Raw genomic sequence first — 18,283 nt, 5'->3', positions numbered from 1 at the left:
CGCGGCACATGTGCCAACGCACAAATAGACCGCCTCCAAGCCCTCCACGAGGACCTCTGCCACCCGGGGGTCACTCGATTCTACCATTTCGTAAAGTCCCGCAACCTCCCCTACTCTGTGGAGGAGGTCCGTACAGTAACCAGGAACTGCCACATCTGCGCAGAGTGCAAACTGCAATTTTTCAGGCCGGATAGAGCGCACCTGATCAAGGCTTCCCGCCCCTTTGGACGCCTCAGTTTGGATTTCAAAGGGCCCCTCCCCTCCACCGACCGCAACGCATACTTCCTGAACGTGGTGGACGAGTACTCTCGTTTCCCCTTCGCCATCCCCTGCCCCGACATGACAGCGGCCACAGTCATTAAAGCCCTTGACACCATATTCACACTGTTCACCCCGCGTATATCCATAGCGACAGTGGGTCCTCATTCATGAGTGACGAGCTGCGCCAGTTCCTGCTCAGCAAGGGCATCGCCTTGAGCAGGACGACCAGCTACAACCCCCGGGGGAACGGGCAAGTAGAGAGGGAGAACGGCACGGTCTGGAAGACCGTCCTACTGGCCCTACGGTCCAGGGATCTCCCAGTTTCCTGGTGGCAGGAGGTCCTCCCGGACGCTCTCCACTCCATCCGGTCGCTGCTGTGTACCACCACTAACCAAACGCCCCATGAGCGCCTCCTTGTCTTCCCAGGAAGTACTCCTCCGGAATGTTGCTGCCGACCTGGCTGGCGGCCCCAGGACCCATCTTGCTCCGGAAACATGTGCGGGCGCACAAATCGGACCCGTTGGTCGAGAGGGTTCACCTTCTCCACGCGAACCCGCAGTACGCCTACGTGGCGTACCCCGACGGCCGACAGGACACGGTCTCCCTGCGGGACCTGGCGCCCGCCGGCAACACACACACCCCCCCCGACACCGATCATCCCCTCCTTGCCACCGGCGCACCCCGCGACCGCCCCCTTCCCGGGGGGGATCGGTCCTCCTCCCGTGCCCGCCCAGGAGTAAAACCGGAACAAACACCAAAACGCTCCCGGAGACGACAACGCCTGAGCAAGCACCTGCACCACCACCGGGGCTGAGGCGATCGACGAGGAAGACCAGACCGCCCACTCGACTCGTGGAATCCGCGTGACACCAAGAATGTTGTTGTAACAAAAAAAAAAAAATGTTTTTGCTAATATTGTAAATAGTTCGCACAAACTTGTACATAGCCCAGTGTAGGGCTAAAACTGTAGTAACACTGTCCGAAATTTTCCTTCCAGGGCCAGCCTTGTAAACCCCTACCACCATGCGAACCACCACCCCGCGGGTTCCTTTTTAACAAGGGGTGAATGTGGTGGTATGTATTAGGGGTCATGTGGGACTGTGAAGCCGAGATGCTATTGGCTGACAGATCCCGGGTCCTGGTTGGCTGCCGACTCCTGGCTCCTCCCTGAAGGTGGAGTATAAGAACCCGAGCTTCTCCCCGCAGCTTCATTCTGTTGCTGAGCTGCTGGGGACAAGTCTCGCTTAATAAAGCCTGAATCGACTTCATCACTTCTCGTAAGTCATTGTGCACTACACCATCATTAACCCTCTCACAGCACTCCCCATCATTAACGCTCTCACACAGCACTCCCCATTAACCCTCTCACACAGCGCTCCCCATCATTAACCCTCTCACAGCACTCCCCATCATTAACCATCTCACAGCACTCCCCATCATTAACCCTCTCACACAGCGCTCCCCATCATTAACCCTCTCACAAAGCACTCCCCATTAACCCTCACAGCACTCCCCATCATTAACCCTCTCACAGCACCCCATCATTAACCCTCACATAGCACTCCCCATCTCGCTAACGGGCAGGGTACAGTCGATTAAAATGATGATCCTCCCGAGGTATCTTTTTGTGTTCCAGTGCCTTCCTATTATGATTACCAAGGCCTGTTTTAAGCGGGTAGGTAGGAGCATCATGGGCTTTGTGTGGGCAAACAAGACCCCGAGGGTAAAGAGGGGGTTTACTAGGCCCCTGGCCAGGGAATTTTCTTTATTTTCCCACGTACACAAAGCCTACTCCCGGATAGATTTGTTTGTTTTGAGCAGGGCTCTGATCCCGAAAGTGGAGGGAACGGAGTACTCGGCCATAGCCATCTCAGACCACGCCCCGCACTGAGTGGAGCTGGAGTTGGGAGAGGGGAGGGACCAACGCCCGCTGTGGCGTCTAGATGTGGGTTTGCTGGCAGATGAGGAGGTGTGCAGGATGGTACGGGGGTGCATTGAAAGGTATTTGGAGACCAACGACAACGGGGAGGTGCAGGTGGGGGTAGTATGGGAGGCGCTGAAGGCCGTGGTCAGGGGAGAGTTAATCTCCATCAAGGCTCACAGAGAGAAGAGAGAGGGCAGGGAAAGGGAGAGGTCAGTGGGGGAGATCCTGAGGGTGGACAGGAGATATGCAGAGGCCCCTGAAGAGGGACTACTTAGGGAGCGGCGAAGTCTCCAGACGGAATTCGACCTGTTGATCACAGGGAAGGCAGAGGCACAGTGGAGGAAAGCACAGGGGGCGACGTACGAGTATGGGGAGAAGGCGAGCCGGATGCTGGCACATCAGCTCCGTAAGAGGATGGCAGCGAGGGAGATAGGTGGAGTCAAGGATGGCAGGGGAACTACGGTACGGATTGCGGTGAAAGTAAATGAGGCATTTAAGGCCATTTATGAGGAGCTGTACAGATCTCAGCCCCCAGCGGGGGAAGAGGGGATGCGACGATTTCTGGATCAGCTGAGGTTCCCGAGGGTGGAGGAGCAGGAGGTGGCTGGTTTGGGGGCGCCAATTGGGTTGGAGGAGCTGATTGCAGGACTGGGGAGCATGCAGGCGGGGAAGGCCCCGGGGCCAGATGGGTTCCCGGTCGAGTTTTACAGGAAGTATGCGGACCTGCTAGCCCCGTTGCTGGTGACGACTTTCAATGAGGCAAGGGAGGGGGGGACCCTGCCCCCAACAATGTCCGGGGCGATGATTTCTCTGATCCTGAAGCGGGACAAGGACCCACTGCAATGCGGGTCGTATAGGCCGATTTCGCTTCTTAATGTGGACGCTAAGTTGCTGGCAAAAGTGCTGGCTACAAGGATTGAGGGCTGTGTCCCGGGGGTGATTCACAAGGACCAGACGGGATTTGTAAAGGGCAGGCAGCTAAACACCAATGTGTGGAGGCTCCTAAACGTGATTATGATGCCATCGGTGGAGGGAGAGGCGGAGATAGTGGCAGCTATGGACGCGGAGAAGGCCTGTGACCGAGTGGAGTGGGAGTATCTCTGGGAAGTGCTGCGGAGGTTTGGGTTTGGGGAGGGGTATATCAGTTGGGTTAAGCTCCTATATAGAGCCCCGGTGGCGAGTGTGGTTACGAATCAGCGTAGGTCGGAGTATTTTCGGCTGTATCGAGGGACGAGGCAGGGGTGCCCCCTGTACCCCCTGTTGTTTGCATTAGCAATTGAGCCTTTGGCCATGGCATTAAGGGAGTCCAGGAAATGGAAGGGGGTGGTCCGAGGGGGAGAGGAGCATCGGGTGTTGCTGTGTGCAAACGACCTGTTGCTGTATGTGGCAGATCCAGTGGAGGGGATGGTGGAGGTCATGCAGATCCTAAGGGAGTTTGGGGACTTCTTGGGCTATAAGCTCAATGTAGGGAAAAGTGAGCTCTTCGTGGTGCATCCAGGGGACCAGAGAAGAGGGATAGACGACCTACCGTTGAGGAGGGCGGAAAGGAGCTTTCGGTACTTGGGGATCCAGGTAGCTAGGAGTTGGGAGCCCTGCACAAACTTAATTTGACGCGGCTGGTGGAGCAGATGGAGGAGGTCTTCAAACGATGGGATGTGTTGCCACTCTCGCTAGCGGGCAGGGTACAGTCGATTAAAATGATGATCCTCCCGAGGTTTCTTTTTGTGTTCCAGTGCCTTCCTATTATGATTACCAAGGCCTGTTTTAAGCGGGTAGGTAGGAGCATCATGGGCTTTGTGTGGGCAAACAAGACCCCGAGGGTAAAGAGGGGGTTTCTGGAGCGTAGTAGGGACAGAGGAGGGCTGGCGTGTCCGAATCTGGGTGGCCCACCACCCTAAAGATTGAGGCTGGGAAACAGCCCTGCAGTGGCCAATAATTGGCCACTTATGATCCTCAATTGGGACAAGGGTGGCAGCTCCCCATCTGAGGCCTTGCCTGCCCCAGTGTAAACTCATTGTGAGGTCAGGCTGGGCAGGATGGGAATCCTGTCCCTTCAATTTCCCACCTCGTTCCGCCCCGCCTAAAAACCCTCCCTGGGGTTAAAAATTAAATAAAATTCAGGCCTTTGTTTCTTTGTTCTGGAAAAAGAGGTAATGCTTGAAACGTAAACGCATTCTCCCGTACTCCCCTTCCTCAGAGGAAGAACTCTTCACTCTCTGACCACACTCTCCAATTTGACACAGAATCAATTCCTACATTTAAACATCTTAATAGGTTGCATGATGTCCCTCCACTTTCTTCCCCACTCCCCATCGTCACTGAAAAATGTCCTTACTCGCATCTGAAACTGGGTTTATTTTTTCCTCGTTCTGCTCTGAATCCTGTTCCCTCCAAATAATCTGAATCTTCATTAAAGCTTTCCAGAGAAGAGGAAAGTATGGAGGCTTCCTTCATCCATGGGCCTCCCCACCCCTCCCCCCACCCCCATTTTCCAGCGACAAAGGAATTTGTCAGCCGGCCCCCTGCTGCTCTCACAAGTTCAGCAATATCTCCCCATCGCCCCTCCCCCACCAGCAAACTAACTATTTCCAATGGTAAAGTAAGGGCAGGACAGCGTGTGGGTCATACAGACCAATCTCCCTGATTAACGTCGACACCAAGCTCCTGGCTAAAGTCTTGGCGCTTAAAACTGAGGACTGTGTCCCGGAGGTGATCGGGGACGACCAAACAGGGTTTGTTAAAGGCAGACAGCTGGTAGCCAACTTGAGAAGACGACTCAATGTGATCATCATGCCCCCGGGGGCAGAGAGGTAATGATTAGGGGAGGGGTGGAGCACAGGGTATCGCTGACGACCTGCTCCTGTACGTATTGGACCCGCTGGCTGGGATGGACAGTATACTAGGAATATTGAGAGAATTTGGCAGGTTTTCAGGGTACAAACTGAACATGACTACGGGTGAGATGTTTGTAGTGCAGGCGAGGGGCCAGGAGAACAGGTTGAAGGGGCTGCCATTTAGGATGGTCGGAGAAAGTTTCCCAGACTTAGGGATACAGGTGGCGCGAGACTGGGGCAGGCTGCATAAGCTAAATTTGACTAGAGTGGTGGAGCAAATGAAGAGCGAGTTTAGGAGACGGGACGCACTCCCGCTATCACTTGCGGGGAGAGTGCAGACGGTAAAGATGACAATCCTCCCAAGATTTCTGTTTATTTTTCAGTGAGTCCCGATTTTCATCCCGCAGTCCTTCTTCAAAAGGGTCAACAAGATTATTAGGGGCTTTGTCTGGGCGGGAAAGCCCCCGCGGGTGAAGAAAGCGATGCTTGAGAGGAACCGTAGCGAGGGGGGGGCTGGCGCTGCCGAACCTCAGCAACTACTATGGGCGGCCAACATAGCCATGGTAAGGAATTGGATGGTGGGTACGGGGTCTATTTGGGGGCGAGTGGACCCGGCTTCGTGCAGGGGTACTAGTTTGGCAGCCCTGGTCGTAGCGGTGGCAGCCCTGCGGATTTGGGGCCAGTGGAGGAGGCATGTAGGGGAGGTGGGAGCATCGGTCTGGTCTCCAATATGCGACAACCACCGATTCGCCCCTGGGAGTATGGACGGTGGATTCCGAGCGTGGCAGCGGTGGGAAGGATGGGCGATATGTTCTTGCGGGGGGAACTTCTCGAGCATGAAGGCTTTGGAGGAGAAATTCGGACTAGAAAGAGGGAATGACTTTTGGTACTTGCAAGTGCGTGACTTCATACGCAGACAGGTCCCATCCTGTCCGCGCCTCCCACCAAATGGGATCCAGGACAGAGTAGTCTCTAGGGGAGAGGTAGGAGAGGGGAAACTCTCGGATATTTACCGAGAACTTATGAAAGGGGATGAGTCCCAGACAGAGGAACTGAAGCTCAAGTGGGAGGAGGAGCTCGGCGAGGAGATGGAGGAGGGGGTATGGGCGGAAACCCTGAGTAGGGTAAATTCAACTGCAATATGTGCTAGGCTCAGCCTGATCCAGTTCAAGGTCGTCCACCGGGCCCACATGACGGTGGCCCGGATGAGTACATTTTCTGGGGTGGAGGACAAGTGCGGGAGGGTCAGCGAATCACGTCCACATGTTCTGGGCATGCCCAAAACTTAGTAGATACTGGGAGGGGTTTGTGGGCGTCATGTCCCAGGTACTGAAAGCTAGGGTGGTGATGAGTCCAGTGGTGGCAATTTTGGGGGTCTTGGAAGACCCGGGGGTCCGGGAGGAGAGGGAGGCCGACATCTTGGCCTTTGCTTCCCTGGTAGCCCGGCGACGTATATTGCTGGCATGGAGGGACTCAAAGCCCCCGAAGGCCGAAGCATGGCTCTCGGACACGTCGAGCTTTTTGGGGCTGGAAAAAATTAAGTTCGCCATGAGAGGATCTGTATTAGGGTTCGCCCGAAGGTGGCAACCATTCATCGACTTCTTCGCGGGGAATTAAACGTCAGCAGGGGCGGGAGGGGGGTAGATTAGAGTAGAATAGAAGGGATAAATAGGCGGGTACTGTTTATGAGAGAGGTTTGGTCTTTTGCACTATGTTTCTCTTTTGGGTTGATATTTGCACATTACTGTAACTGTTTACAATGCCAAAAATACCTTAATAAAAAAAAAGTCAGCGCAGGACATCGCTGGAGTTACTCTCTAAGATACCACTCATTCAGCTTCCCCTCAACGAGTGACATTGACATAGTTCCTTCCGCTGGTGTTTGAGTTAACCCTTTACTCTACACAAGGTAAACCACAGACTTCTGAGCAGAGGCAGTTGTTCTCCGAGGCGCTGCCACTTGAGCACAGCATGAATACATAGACCCACACATAGAGCAACACGATGATCCAAAATGTAAGGAACCCTCTGACGGTGTCGCTTGATTTCTCCTGAATGTGTGTTAAATACTGAAACAGATTAAACTGAAGTGATTGAAAGTGTCAGTGGACAGAGTATAGGTGGGTTATAAAATTAACCCGCATCTGGGCCTGTCAAATATATTTGCTGTTCTGATATTGATGATGAGTAATTATTCTGAAGGTGTTGATGACGGCTCTATCAAGCAGCACTTGCTGAGCAATAACCTGCTCGCTGACACTCAGTTTGGTTCCACCAGGTCACTCAGCTCCTCACCCAATTACAGCCGCGATCCAAACACGGACAAAAAAGCTGCACACAAGAGGAAACTGACATCATGGAAATTACAGTGCCAAAGGTGGCCATTCGGCCCATCGAGTCTGCACAGGCTCTTGGAAAGCACACCCATCTTAAGCCCACACCCCCACCCTATCCCCATAAACCAGTAACCCCATCTAACCTATGGGCAATTTTGCATGGCCAATCCACCGAACCTGCACATCTTTTGGGTTGTGGGGGCGAAACTCACGCAAACACAGGGAGAATGTGCAAACTCCACACGGATAATGACCAGAGCCGGGATTGAACCTGGGACCTCGGCGCCGTGAGGTAGCAGGGCTAACACACTGTACTGCCCATTTATAAAGAGTTTGAATAACAATTCCCACCAATGGGAATGTGAAGGGTGAGGCAATGATTGTCACACTGACCCTTCAGTCTCATTTTTGGCACACATCTCCTCAAATAGTGGCCAAAATTATTCATCCATTACAAAACTTTCTTCTGGACATTGATTTCAAACCTCTCCCTGAATAGCTGTGAAGTAAGAACCATTTCTACTGTAAATAAAACAAAAGTTGCTCCAACTGATTTTTCTTTTGCACATTTGTTTTCACTTTCAGCTTGATCGATGTTCTCTGGGATGAACCTTTAGCGGGGGAGGGGGGTCACTCCATCCCAGGAATGCAACTTTTTCTAAGGTTTCCAGGCCCCCGCATCACGGTTCAATTCCCGTACCAGTCTCCCCGAACAGGCGCTGGAATGTGGCGACTAGGAGCTTTTCACAGTAACTTCATTTGAAGCCTACTTGTGACAATAAGCGATTTTCATTTTCATTTCAAATGTGAAGCCCCAGTGAGAATCTGAACTATTGAACCGTGAAACCTTGACAATCAAGGAACTGGCGGCATCTGTGGGGGGGGGGGGGGGCGGGGAGAGATGATGTTTTGGGTCTGGGTGACCCTTTGTCAAAGCTCTTTGGGCTTTGGCGGGGGATCACCTGGACTCGGGACGTTAGCTCTTTTCTCTCCCTGCCAGACCTGCTGAGATTTTCCAGCATTTTCTCTTCTAATGTTTTTTGCCCCTTGGTATTTCTCAACTCCACCCATACAGACTCCACATTGTCAAAGCTAATATCCTTTCTCACCATTGTGTTCATTTCCGCTTTAACCAGCAGGGCCACGCCACCACCTTTTCTTTTATGCCTGTCCTTCCGAAATACTGAATATCCAGGGACATTCAGTTCCCATCCTTGGTCACCGTAATCCCAATTATATCGTACCCGTTTATCTATCTGCACGATTTATGTTAAAATCCGAATGACATTTTTTAAAAAAAGTGAACAATGGCTAACATCTCAAAGATCCTGGCGTGTAAGTCACCTTGTATGACAAAAGCAGTCCAGCTACACTAACACAATTGAGCCAACAGACAGTTTGTCTGCTGCAGCCAGCTTTGAACAAAGGCTGCCGTTCGCAGGAGCTGATGTCCAATAATGGTGCGAATGGCCTAAACATTGACTGTTCTCACACAATGGTTTCAACAAGAGGGCCTCGTTTAACAAGCCAAAACCAGTATCACAGGAGCGAGCGAGACTTGGGCTAGCAGAATTCCTTTCATGGTACAGTCTTTGGGCGTGAGAGGAAATCTTCCTGCCTGGCTCGAGTGGTTAGAATCTGCAATGCACTGGGTTCAGAAAGCTGGAGAGGATTAAGTTTGCCCTGAGAGGGTTCTGCAGGCGGTGGCAACCGTTCCTAGACTACCTCGCGGAGCGTTAGAGGAAGGTCGGTCAGCAGCAACACTGGGGGGGGGCGGAGGGGAGGGGGGAACGAGAGATTGTTTGAGGGGATGGATGAGCAGGAGATAACATGGAGGGTGGGGGAAACTGGCACGTGCGGGCGAGAGCCAGTGTATAAAGCTATGTAAATATACCATTTTGCCATGTATATATCTTGCTCAGTGCGATTTTGTTACGGAGGGGGGGGTTATTGTTTGTAAGGGGAAAAAATTGTGTTGTTAAAAAACTTTAATAAATATATTTTTAAAACAAGAATCTGCAATGCACTGCCTGAGAGAGGGTGCTGTGGGCAGTTTCAAGCCTGCCTTTCAAAAGACAATGGGATAATTATCTGAAGGGAAAATATTTGCAGGGCCACGGGGAAAAGGCAGGTTGCTGCTGCTGCATTCTCACTGGCAAGACATGCAAGTGTTTTCAAAAGCTTGCTCCGCAGCGGTGACAGTGACGTACGTGTGGATAGGTGGAGTACTGCTCATTTACATAACTGTCATGCAGTCTGATTGACAAAGGGGAAAAGAGGCAGGTTCTGTCAATATGAATCTCCTGTTTCAATGGCAAAGGCCAGGAGCAATGTGGCAAGAGTGAAAGTGTCAGTGCTTTCATCGAAGAGTCTTTGGAATGCTGTCAGCGTGCTGTAAAAGAGGGAGGGCATATGGCACTCGGGCAACTCAAGAACATTGGCCATCGCTTCTCGGCCTTTTGGCTAAGATCAAGTGTAGTATCTGTTCTTATCAGTTTAATATCTGATACGTCCCTTATCTGGGGACCATATATTAAATTGATTTTTGGAGCAGGGAGATGGAATAGGGGCTTGCTCCGTCCACTCCACGCATCGACCTGGTATTGCAGTATCTCCAGCAACGGTGCACACCACCCCTTCATGGGGAATTTCAAACTCAAAAAACAGCTCAAACATATACAAATATACACTTTATTCACACTTCTTCCAGCACACAACAAAATGCTTCGGCAACTGGCTGCTGCTACTCACCTTCTACCTGGCCCCGGGGGTGTCATCAAGAATGACCAAACGCATCTTACAAGCACAACGGCGAAAGGGAACTCATTCGAAATTCACCACCCATTTCACTCTTCAATGTGCATTACTCCGCTTCTCGGCCTTTTGGCTAAGATCAAGTGTAGTCTCATTTGATCGAGGGAAGCTGAGGATTTCGATGACGATCGTGGATTGGAGAACTCGGAGGGATTGAAGTCGTCAAAGAAGAAACGTTTGGAGCTTGGCTGCTATTGGTGGATCTACATGCTGGCCTAAACCTCGGGTTTAGGCCTAACGCCGATACAGTTTCACACCCAACGTACGAGCTATGGATGCAGCTGCATCCCGACCACCAGGCTGGGGCGTGCGAAACACTGTCCGAGTCACAGTGAAGAAAACGGATGGAGAGTCACCTTTGGACCGGAAACACTTCGTGAAGAAGGTGCTGCTCGAGTGCTGTGGGTTTAAAGCAACAGAGATCTTCTGCTTGCAAAACTTCCCCAAGAATGGCTTCTTTGATGTCACCTTCAAGAGCGTCGCAGCGTGCATCAAATTCTTGAACGTCTTCAAGGAGAAAGGTAACCAGAGTCCCTTGTCGATCCTGACTGCGGAACCTCTGTTTACGCTACCGGCACAGCGAAATCGGGTTGTTACACTGCACACGTACAACCCCCACGTCCCTGTATCTGATGTGCTCACGTTCCTCGCCAGGTACGCTGAGCTGAAAAGTGACAGCGTGCAAGTGAAAGACACCTTCGGCATCTGGACAAGTGAGCACCAGGTCAAGGTGACCCTAAGAACGGACAGCAACGGAGCCATCCTGCATCCCCCCTCCAATTTCGCTATTGGAGTAAATCGTGGCTACCTCTACTACGTGGGACAGCCACGAGTATGCCACACCTGTGGCAAAACGGGGCATGTTGCCGCAAACTGCAGTGTGACCTTCTGCAAGAACTGCAGGCAGGAGGGACACATGACTAAGGACTGCAAAGAAGACAAGTGCTGCAACCTGTGTGGGGAGGCCGGCCATCTTTACAGGGCCTGCCCGAAACGCGGGGCGACATACGCTCAAATCATCAGCAGCGGAGTTAAAAAGGCGACCAGAGAGGAGGTGCATACACCCTCCACCGAAAAAGACACCACGGTTCAGAATGAGGAAAAGCAACAAAAGGGCCCCCAACAAAAAGAAGAGGCCCCAGCACCTCCTGACAACCCAACCCCAGCCCCATCTGATGAGGAACACTCAATGGAAGAGGAAGAGGATGGGACAAAGAATAAAGAGCCCTGGGAAACCGTGAACAGGGACAAACGTAAGAGGAAACAAAAAAACAAACTGAAGAACCCCCTGAGGGGTAGTGGCAAAAAGCGACACCTCTCAGCCGGCGCACTTAGTGCCGACACCTCATCCGATGAGGGAAAACAGGACAAGAATCGGCCTCAAATAAAGAGGCAAAGCACCGACGTGGAACGGAAGGCACAGACCCCCCAGACCACCGACCGGGAAGAAAACAAGGTCACAGACCAACCCCCGATAGCAACGAGCAGCAATAACCCAGGTGAAGACCGGCCTGCAACCCCAACACCTACTGACTGCCACGACGAACCCCAGGGCTACACCACCCCCCCAATGCATCTGCATCAAAATCACGGGGCCAGTACGGACCAGAACAGTTTTCTCAGCCCTGCAACTGTGCTAAAGTTTGCGAGCACCACCGGCATGCTGGGGAACATTCAACAGCTGGAACAGCCAACTGTATAGACTCTGGACTCTTGAGATTGGTAAATCTATCTTTTCATAATGGGTTTAAAAATTGCATCCATAAATGTGCGAAGCATCAAAGATACTTCGCGGTGTGTAGCCACACTCAACTATTTGGCAAATGTAAAAGCTGACCTACTGTTCCTGCAGGAGTGCGGAATTCCGCACCTCAGCAACTACAGGCGCTGGTCGAGCTGGTGGTCCCACGGGCCATCCATCTGGTCAGGAGGAAACGACTGCCGCTCCTCCGGCCTGGGTATTCTGCTGCGGGGAGGCAACTTCACCATCTCCGACGTTAAGGAGGTGGTGGGCGGGCGCCTCCTCGTAGCAGACGTGAAATACAAAAACACCCCTCTCAGACTTATTAATGTGTACGCCCCGGCCGTTAAAAGTGAGCGGCTGGCAGTTCTTCAGCAACTCCCACTGCTGTTGGCCACCTCCAAGCCGGTCATCCTGGGTGGTGACTTCAACTGCATCATCGATGCGGCTGGACGATCCAGCAAAGCCGACAGCAAACTAGACGCTACGTCCAGACTCCTGATGGAAACGGTAAAAGACGCCAAGCTGCTCGACGTCTGCAGCAACCCTGCAGACGGCGCGCAGCGTAGATACACATGGTCACGGCCAGACGGGTCCGTCCGCTCCAGGATAGACTTCTTTTTTGTGTCCCGAGCTTTCACGGTCAGGTCCACCGACGTAACGCCGGTGTTCTTCTCTGACCACTGCCTCCTACTGGCCGACTGCCACCTGCAGGAAGACCAGGGGGTAGGCAGGGGGACGTGGAAGCTAAATGTAAAACTGCTGACCCCTGAGAACATCGAGGAACTCAGGAGGGATTACAAAGGTTGGAGAACCGTGAAACCCCTCTTTGAGGCCCCACATCTCTGGTGGGAAGCAATCAAGGGGAATATCAAGAGGTTTTTCATCCTCAAGGGCGTTCAAAAGGTGAGAGAGAGACGAGGGGTCATGTCCAGGCTCCAGAAAAGTATGCAAAATTTGCTCCAGCTGCAGTCGATGGGGGTGGATGTCAAGGAGGATCTCCAAGAGGTGAAGAGCCAGCAAGCCTCGCTCTACACCTCGGAGGCCTCCAAGGTTATCTTCCGTTCCAGAGTCCGCTCCGTGGAGCAGGACGAAAAGTGCTCACGCTTCTTCTTCCAAAAGGTGCACAGAGACACCTCTGTGATCAGCAGCCTGAAGGAAGAAGATGGCTCTGAAAAGTCATCGCAGTCTGACATCCTGAGGATCAGCCAATCCTTTTATGCCGGACTGTATGACCTGAAGCCAACAGATAGCACTGTTTCCCAGACCTTCCTGTCGACTATCACGGAGGTCATAGGCGACAGCGAGCTGGAAAACCTGGACAAACCACTAACTCTGGACGAGCTGACAAAGGCCGCCAAGTCCTTCGAGACGAGTAAAACTCCCGGAAGCGACGGCTTACCGGTTGAGTTGTATTCGGCTCTGTGGGACTGGATGGGCCCAGACCTGCTGGAAGTGTACGAGAGTATGCTTCTGGAAGGCAGCATGTCAGAGTCCATGAGGAAAGGCATCATCACCCTCATCTACAAACAGAAGGGGGAAAGGGAAGAAATTCGAAATTGGCGACCCATTTCACTGTTGAATGTGGACTACAAAATTCTAGCAAAGGTCATCGCCAATCGGGTCAGGTCTGCTCTGGAGTCGGTGATCCACCCTGACCAGACCTGTGCTGTACCCGGCAGGAAGATCTCTGATAGCCTCGCGCTACTCAGGGATACGATCGCCTACGTGCAGGACAGGGGGGTGGACACTTGCCTCATCAGCCTTGACCAGGAGAAGGCTTTTGACAGAATATCGCACACCTACATGATGGATGTGCTCTCCAAAATGGGGTTTGGGGAGGGAATTCGCAATTGGATCAAACTGCTCTACACAAACATCTATAGCGCAGTCTCAATCAATGGGTGGGAATCAGAAAAGTTCCAGATCAGATCTGGAGTCAGGCAGGGCTGCCCTCTCTCCTCTGCCCTTTTTGTGTGCTGCATAGAACCTTTTGCCGAGTCCATCAGGAGGGATCCGGGTATAAGAGGAGTGACGATCCCAGGCAGTGGAGGCATGCAAGTCAAGGCCTCCCTGTACATGGACGACGTTGCCGTCTTCTGCTCGGATCCCGCGTCTGTGCGCAGGCTCTTGACCACCTGCGACCAGTTTGAACTGGCCTCTGGAGCCAAGGTAAACCGGGGCAAGAGCGAGGCCATGTTCTTTGGGAACTGGGCCGACCGGTCCTTTGTCCCCTTCACTGTCAGGTCAGATTACCTGAAGGTGCTGGGGATATGGTTCGGAGCTGCTGGGGCGTGCACCAAAAACTGGGAGGAGCGCATAGGAAAGGTAAGACAGAAACTGGGCTGGTGGGAGCAACGCTCCCTCTCCATTGCGGGCAAAACCCTGGTCATCAGGTGTGAGGTACTCTCGGTGCTACTGTACGTGGCGCAGGTCTGGCCCATAACCCGACCCTACGCCACAGCAGTCACCCGGGCCATCTTCAAATTTATCTGGCGATCCAAGATGGACCGTGTCCGAAGGGACACCATGTACAAACCTCTGGAGAAGGGAGGGCGGAACGTACCCAACGCCTCCCTCATCCTGTTGGCCACCTTTGTGTCCAGCTGCATCAAGCTGTGCGTGGATCCCCAGTATGCAAACACCAAGTGTCACTACATACTGAGTTTCTACCTGTCCCCGGTGTTGCGAAGGATGGGCCTGGCCTCATTGCCGCGGAACGCTCCAAGTAGTTGGACCGTACCGTACCACCTGTCCTTTGTGGAAAAGTTTTTGAAGGAAAACACCTTTGACCACAAGGCAATGAAGCAGTGGTCAGCACGTAATGTCCTCGAGGCCCTCAGGGAAAAGGAGACCGTGGAGGACGTCGGATGGTTCCCTGAGCAGACTGCCAGAGTCATCTGGCAGAACGCCTCATCACCAGAACTTTCAAACAAGCACCAAGACCTAGCTTGGCTGGTGGTGAGAAGGGCCCTCCCTGTCAGATTCTTCATGCACACCCGAAGGCTCTGCACCAATGCACGCTGCCCTCGGAGTGGCTGTGGGGGAAATGAGACGGTCACACACCTCCTTGTGGAATGTGCCTTTGCAAAGAAGGTCTGGAGAGAGATGCAGTGGTATTTGTCAAGGTTTATCCCAAACAGATCTGTGACACAGGACTCTGTGCTCTACGGACTGTTTCCAGGGACACACACCGAGACAAATATCAACTGCTGCTGGAAGGTCATCAACTCGGTAAAAGACGCTCTTTGGTCTGCCCGAAACTTGCTGATCTTCCAGTGCAAAGAATTGTCCTCGACCGAGTGTTGCAGACTGGCACATTCCAAGGTCCAGGACTACGTGCTGAGGGACGCACTCAAGCTTGGGGCAGCTGCCGCCAAGGCGCAATGGGGAAAGACCACTGTGTAAAGTCTTTCCAGCAAATGTACACCGAGGGGAGCGTAACAGTGTAAAGCCCCTCGGTCTGGGCAACCAACACTCCAATGTATAAAACAAACATGACAATGTAAATATTTAAGAAGGAATTGTAATGTAAAGAGTGATATGTGTATGACAATATCAAAATTGAATGAAAGAAAGTCAAGGCAACATGTAACCCTGCCGGAAATGTACAGTCAAGACAATTTGAAATGTTTCTGTAATGCTCATGATAAATTTTTATGAATAAAGTATATTTTTTTGAAAAAAAAAAAAAAAAAAAAAAAAAAAAAAAATCTGTTCTTATCAGTTTAATATCTGATACGTCCCTTATCTGGGGACCATATATTAAATTGATTTTTGGAGCAGGGAGATGGAATAGGGGCTTGCTCCGTCCACTCCACGCATCGACCTGGTATTGCAGTATCTCCAGCAACGGTGCACACCACCCCTTCATGGGGAATTTCAAACTCAAAAAACAGCTCAAACACATACAAATATACACTTTATTCACAGTTCTTTCAGCACACAACAAAATGCTTCGGCAACTGGCTGCTGCTACTCACCTTCTACCTGGCCCCGGTGTCATGAAGAATGACCAAACGCATCTTACAAGCACAACGGCGAAAGGGAACTCATTCGAAATTGACCACCCATTTCACTCTTCAATGTGCATTACTCGGCTTCTCGGCATTTTGGCTAAGATCAAGTGTAGTCTCATTTGATCGAGGGAAGCTGAGGATTTCCATGACGATCGTGGATTGGAGAACTCGGAGGGATTGAAGTCGTCAAAGAAGAAACGTTTGGAGCTTGGCTGCTATTGGTGGATCTACATGCTGGCCTAAACCTCGGGTTTAGGCCTAACGCCGATACAGTTTCACACCCAACGTACGAGCTATGGATGCAGCTGCATCCCGACCACCAGGCTGGGGCGTGCGAAACACTGTCCGAGTCACAGTGAAGAAAACGGATGGAGAGTCACCTTTGGACCGGAAACACTTCGTGAAGAAGGTGCTGCTCGAGTGCTGTGGGTTTAAAGCAACAGAGATCTTCTGCTTGCAAAACTTCCCCAAGAATGGTTTCTTTGATGTCACCTTCAAGAGCGTCGCAGCGTGCATCAAATTCTTGAACGTCTTCAAGGAAAAAGGTAACCAGAGTCCCTTGTCGATCCTGACTGCGGAACCTCTGTTTACGCTACCGGCACAGCGAAATCGGGTTGTTACACTGCACACGTACAACCCCCACGTCCCTGTATCTGATGTGCTCACGTTCCTCGCCAGGTACGCTGAGCTGAAAAGTGACAGCGTGCAAGTGAAAGACACCTTCGGCATCTGGACAAGTGAGCACCAGGTCAAGGTGACCCTAAGAACGGACAGCAACGGAGCCATCCTGCATCCCCCCTCCAATTTCGCTATTGGAGTAAATCGTGGTTACCTCTACTACGTGGGACAGCCACGAGTATGCCACACCTGTGGCAAAACGGGGCATGTTGCCGCAAACTGCAGTGTGACCTTCTGCAAGAACTGCAGGCAGGAGGGACACATGACTAAGGACTGCAAAGAAGACAAGTGCTGCAACCTGTGTGGGGAGGCCGGCCATCTTTACAGGGCCTGCCCGAAACGCGGGGCGACATACGCTGAAATCATCAGCAGCGGAGTTAAAAAGGCGACCAGAGAGGAGGTGCATACACCCTCCACCGAAAAAGACACCACGGCTCAGAATGAGGAAAAGCAACAAAAGGGCCCCCAACAAAAAGAAGAGGCCCCAGCACCTCCTGACAACCCAACCCCAGCCCCATCTGATGAGGAACACTCAATGGAAGAGGAAGAGGATGGGACAAAGAATAAAGAGCCCTGGGAAACAGTGAACAGGGACAAACGAAAGCGGAAACAAAAAAACAAACTGAAGAACCCCCCGAGGGGTAGTGGCAAAAAGCGACACCTCTCAGCCGGCGCACTTAGCGCCGACACCTCATCCGATGAGGGAAAACAGGACAAGAATCGGCCTCAAATAAAGAGGCAAAGCACCAATGTGGAACGGAAGGCACAGACCCCCCAGACCACCGACCGGGAAGGAAACAAGGTCACAGATCAACCCCCGATAGTAACGAGCAGCAACAACCCAGGTGAAGACCGGCCTGCAACCCCAACACCTACTGACTGCCACAACGAACCCCAGGGCTACACCACCCCCCCAATGCATCTGCATCAAAATCACGGGGCCAGTACGGACCAGAACAGTTTTCTCAGCCCTGCAACTGTGCTAAAGTTTGCGAGCACCACCGGAATGCTGGGGAACATTCAACAGCTGGAACAGCCAACTGTATAGACTCTGGACTCTTGAGACTGGTAAATCTATCTTTTTATAATGGGTTTAAAAATTGCATCCATAAATGTGCGAAGCATCAAAGATACTTCGCGGTGTGTAGCCACACTCAACTATTTGGCAAATGTAAAAGCTGACCTACTGTTCCTGCAGGAGTGCGGAATTCCGCACCTCAGCAACTACAGGCGCTGGTCGAGCTGGTGGTCCCACGGGCCATCCATCTGGTCAGGAGGAAACGACTGCCGCTCCTCCGGCCTGGGTATTCTGCTGCGGGGAGGCAACTTCACCATCTCCGACGTTAAGGAGGTGGTGGGCGGGCGCCTCCTCGTAGCAGACGTGAAATACAAAAACACCCCTCTCAGACTTATTAATGTGTACGCCCCGGCCGTAAAAAGTGAGCGGCTGGCAGTTCTTCAGCAACTCCCACTGCTGTTGGCCACCTCCAAGCCGGTCATCCTGGGTGGTGACTTCAACTGCATCATCGATGCGGCTGGACGATCCAGCAAAGCCGACAGCAAACTAGACGCTACGTCCAGACTCCTGATGGAAACGGTAAAAGACGCCAAGCTGCTCGACGTCTGCAGCAACCCTGCAGACGGCGCGCAGCGTAGATACACATGGTCACGGCCAG

At 52.3% G+C, this 18,283-nt stretch overlaps 2 non-coding genes across 2 annotated transcripts; both read left to right on the top strand.

The window, feature by feature from the left end:
- Nucleotides 1-9,798: 9,798 nt before the first annotated feature.
- Nucleotides 9,799-9,989, top strand: LOC140408134 (U2 spliceosomal RNA). The gene has a single exon (XR_011940051.1). It is a non-coding gene; the product is annotated as a U2 spliceosomal RNA (small nuclear RNA).
- Nucleotides 9,990-15,580: 5,591 nt separating this feature from the next.
- Nucleotides 15,581-15,776, top strand: LOC140408003 (U2 spliceosomal RNA). Its single transcript, XR_011939957.1, has one exon. It is a non-coding gene; the product is annotated as a U2 spliceosomal RNA (small nuclear RNA).
- The last annotated feature ends 2,507 nt before the right edge of the window (nt 15,777-18,283 follow it).

Source organism: Scyliorhinus torazame, chromosome 2 (genome assembly GCF_047496885.1).
Source record: "Scyliorhinus torazame isolate Kashiwa2021f chromosome 2, sScyTor2.1, whole genome shotgun sequence".
In the NCBI taxonomy this organism is placed as follows: Eukaryota; Metazoa; Chordata; class Chondrichthyes; order Carcharhiniformes; family Scyliorhinidae; genus Scyliorhinus; species Scyliorhinus torazame.
Note: the sequence above shows the minus strand (reverse complement) of the source record. Positions and strands in the feature narration are given on the sequence as shown.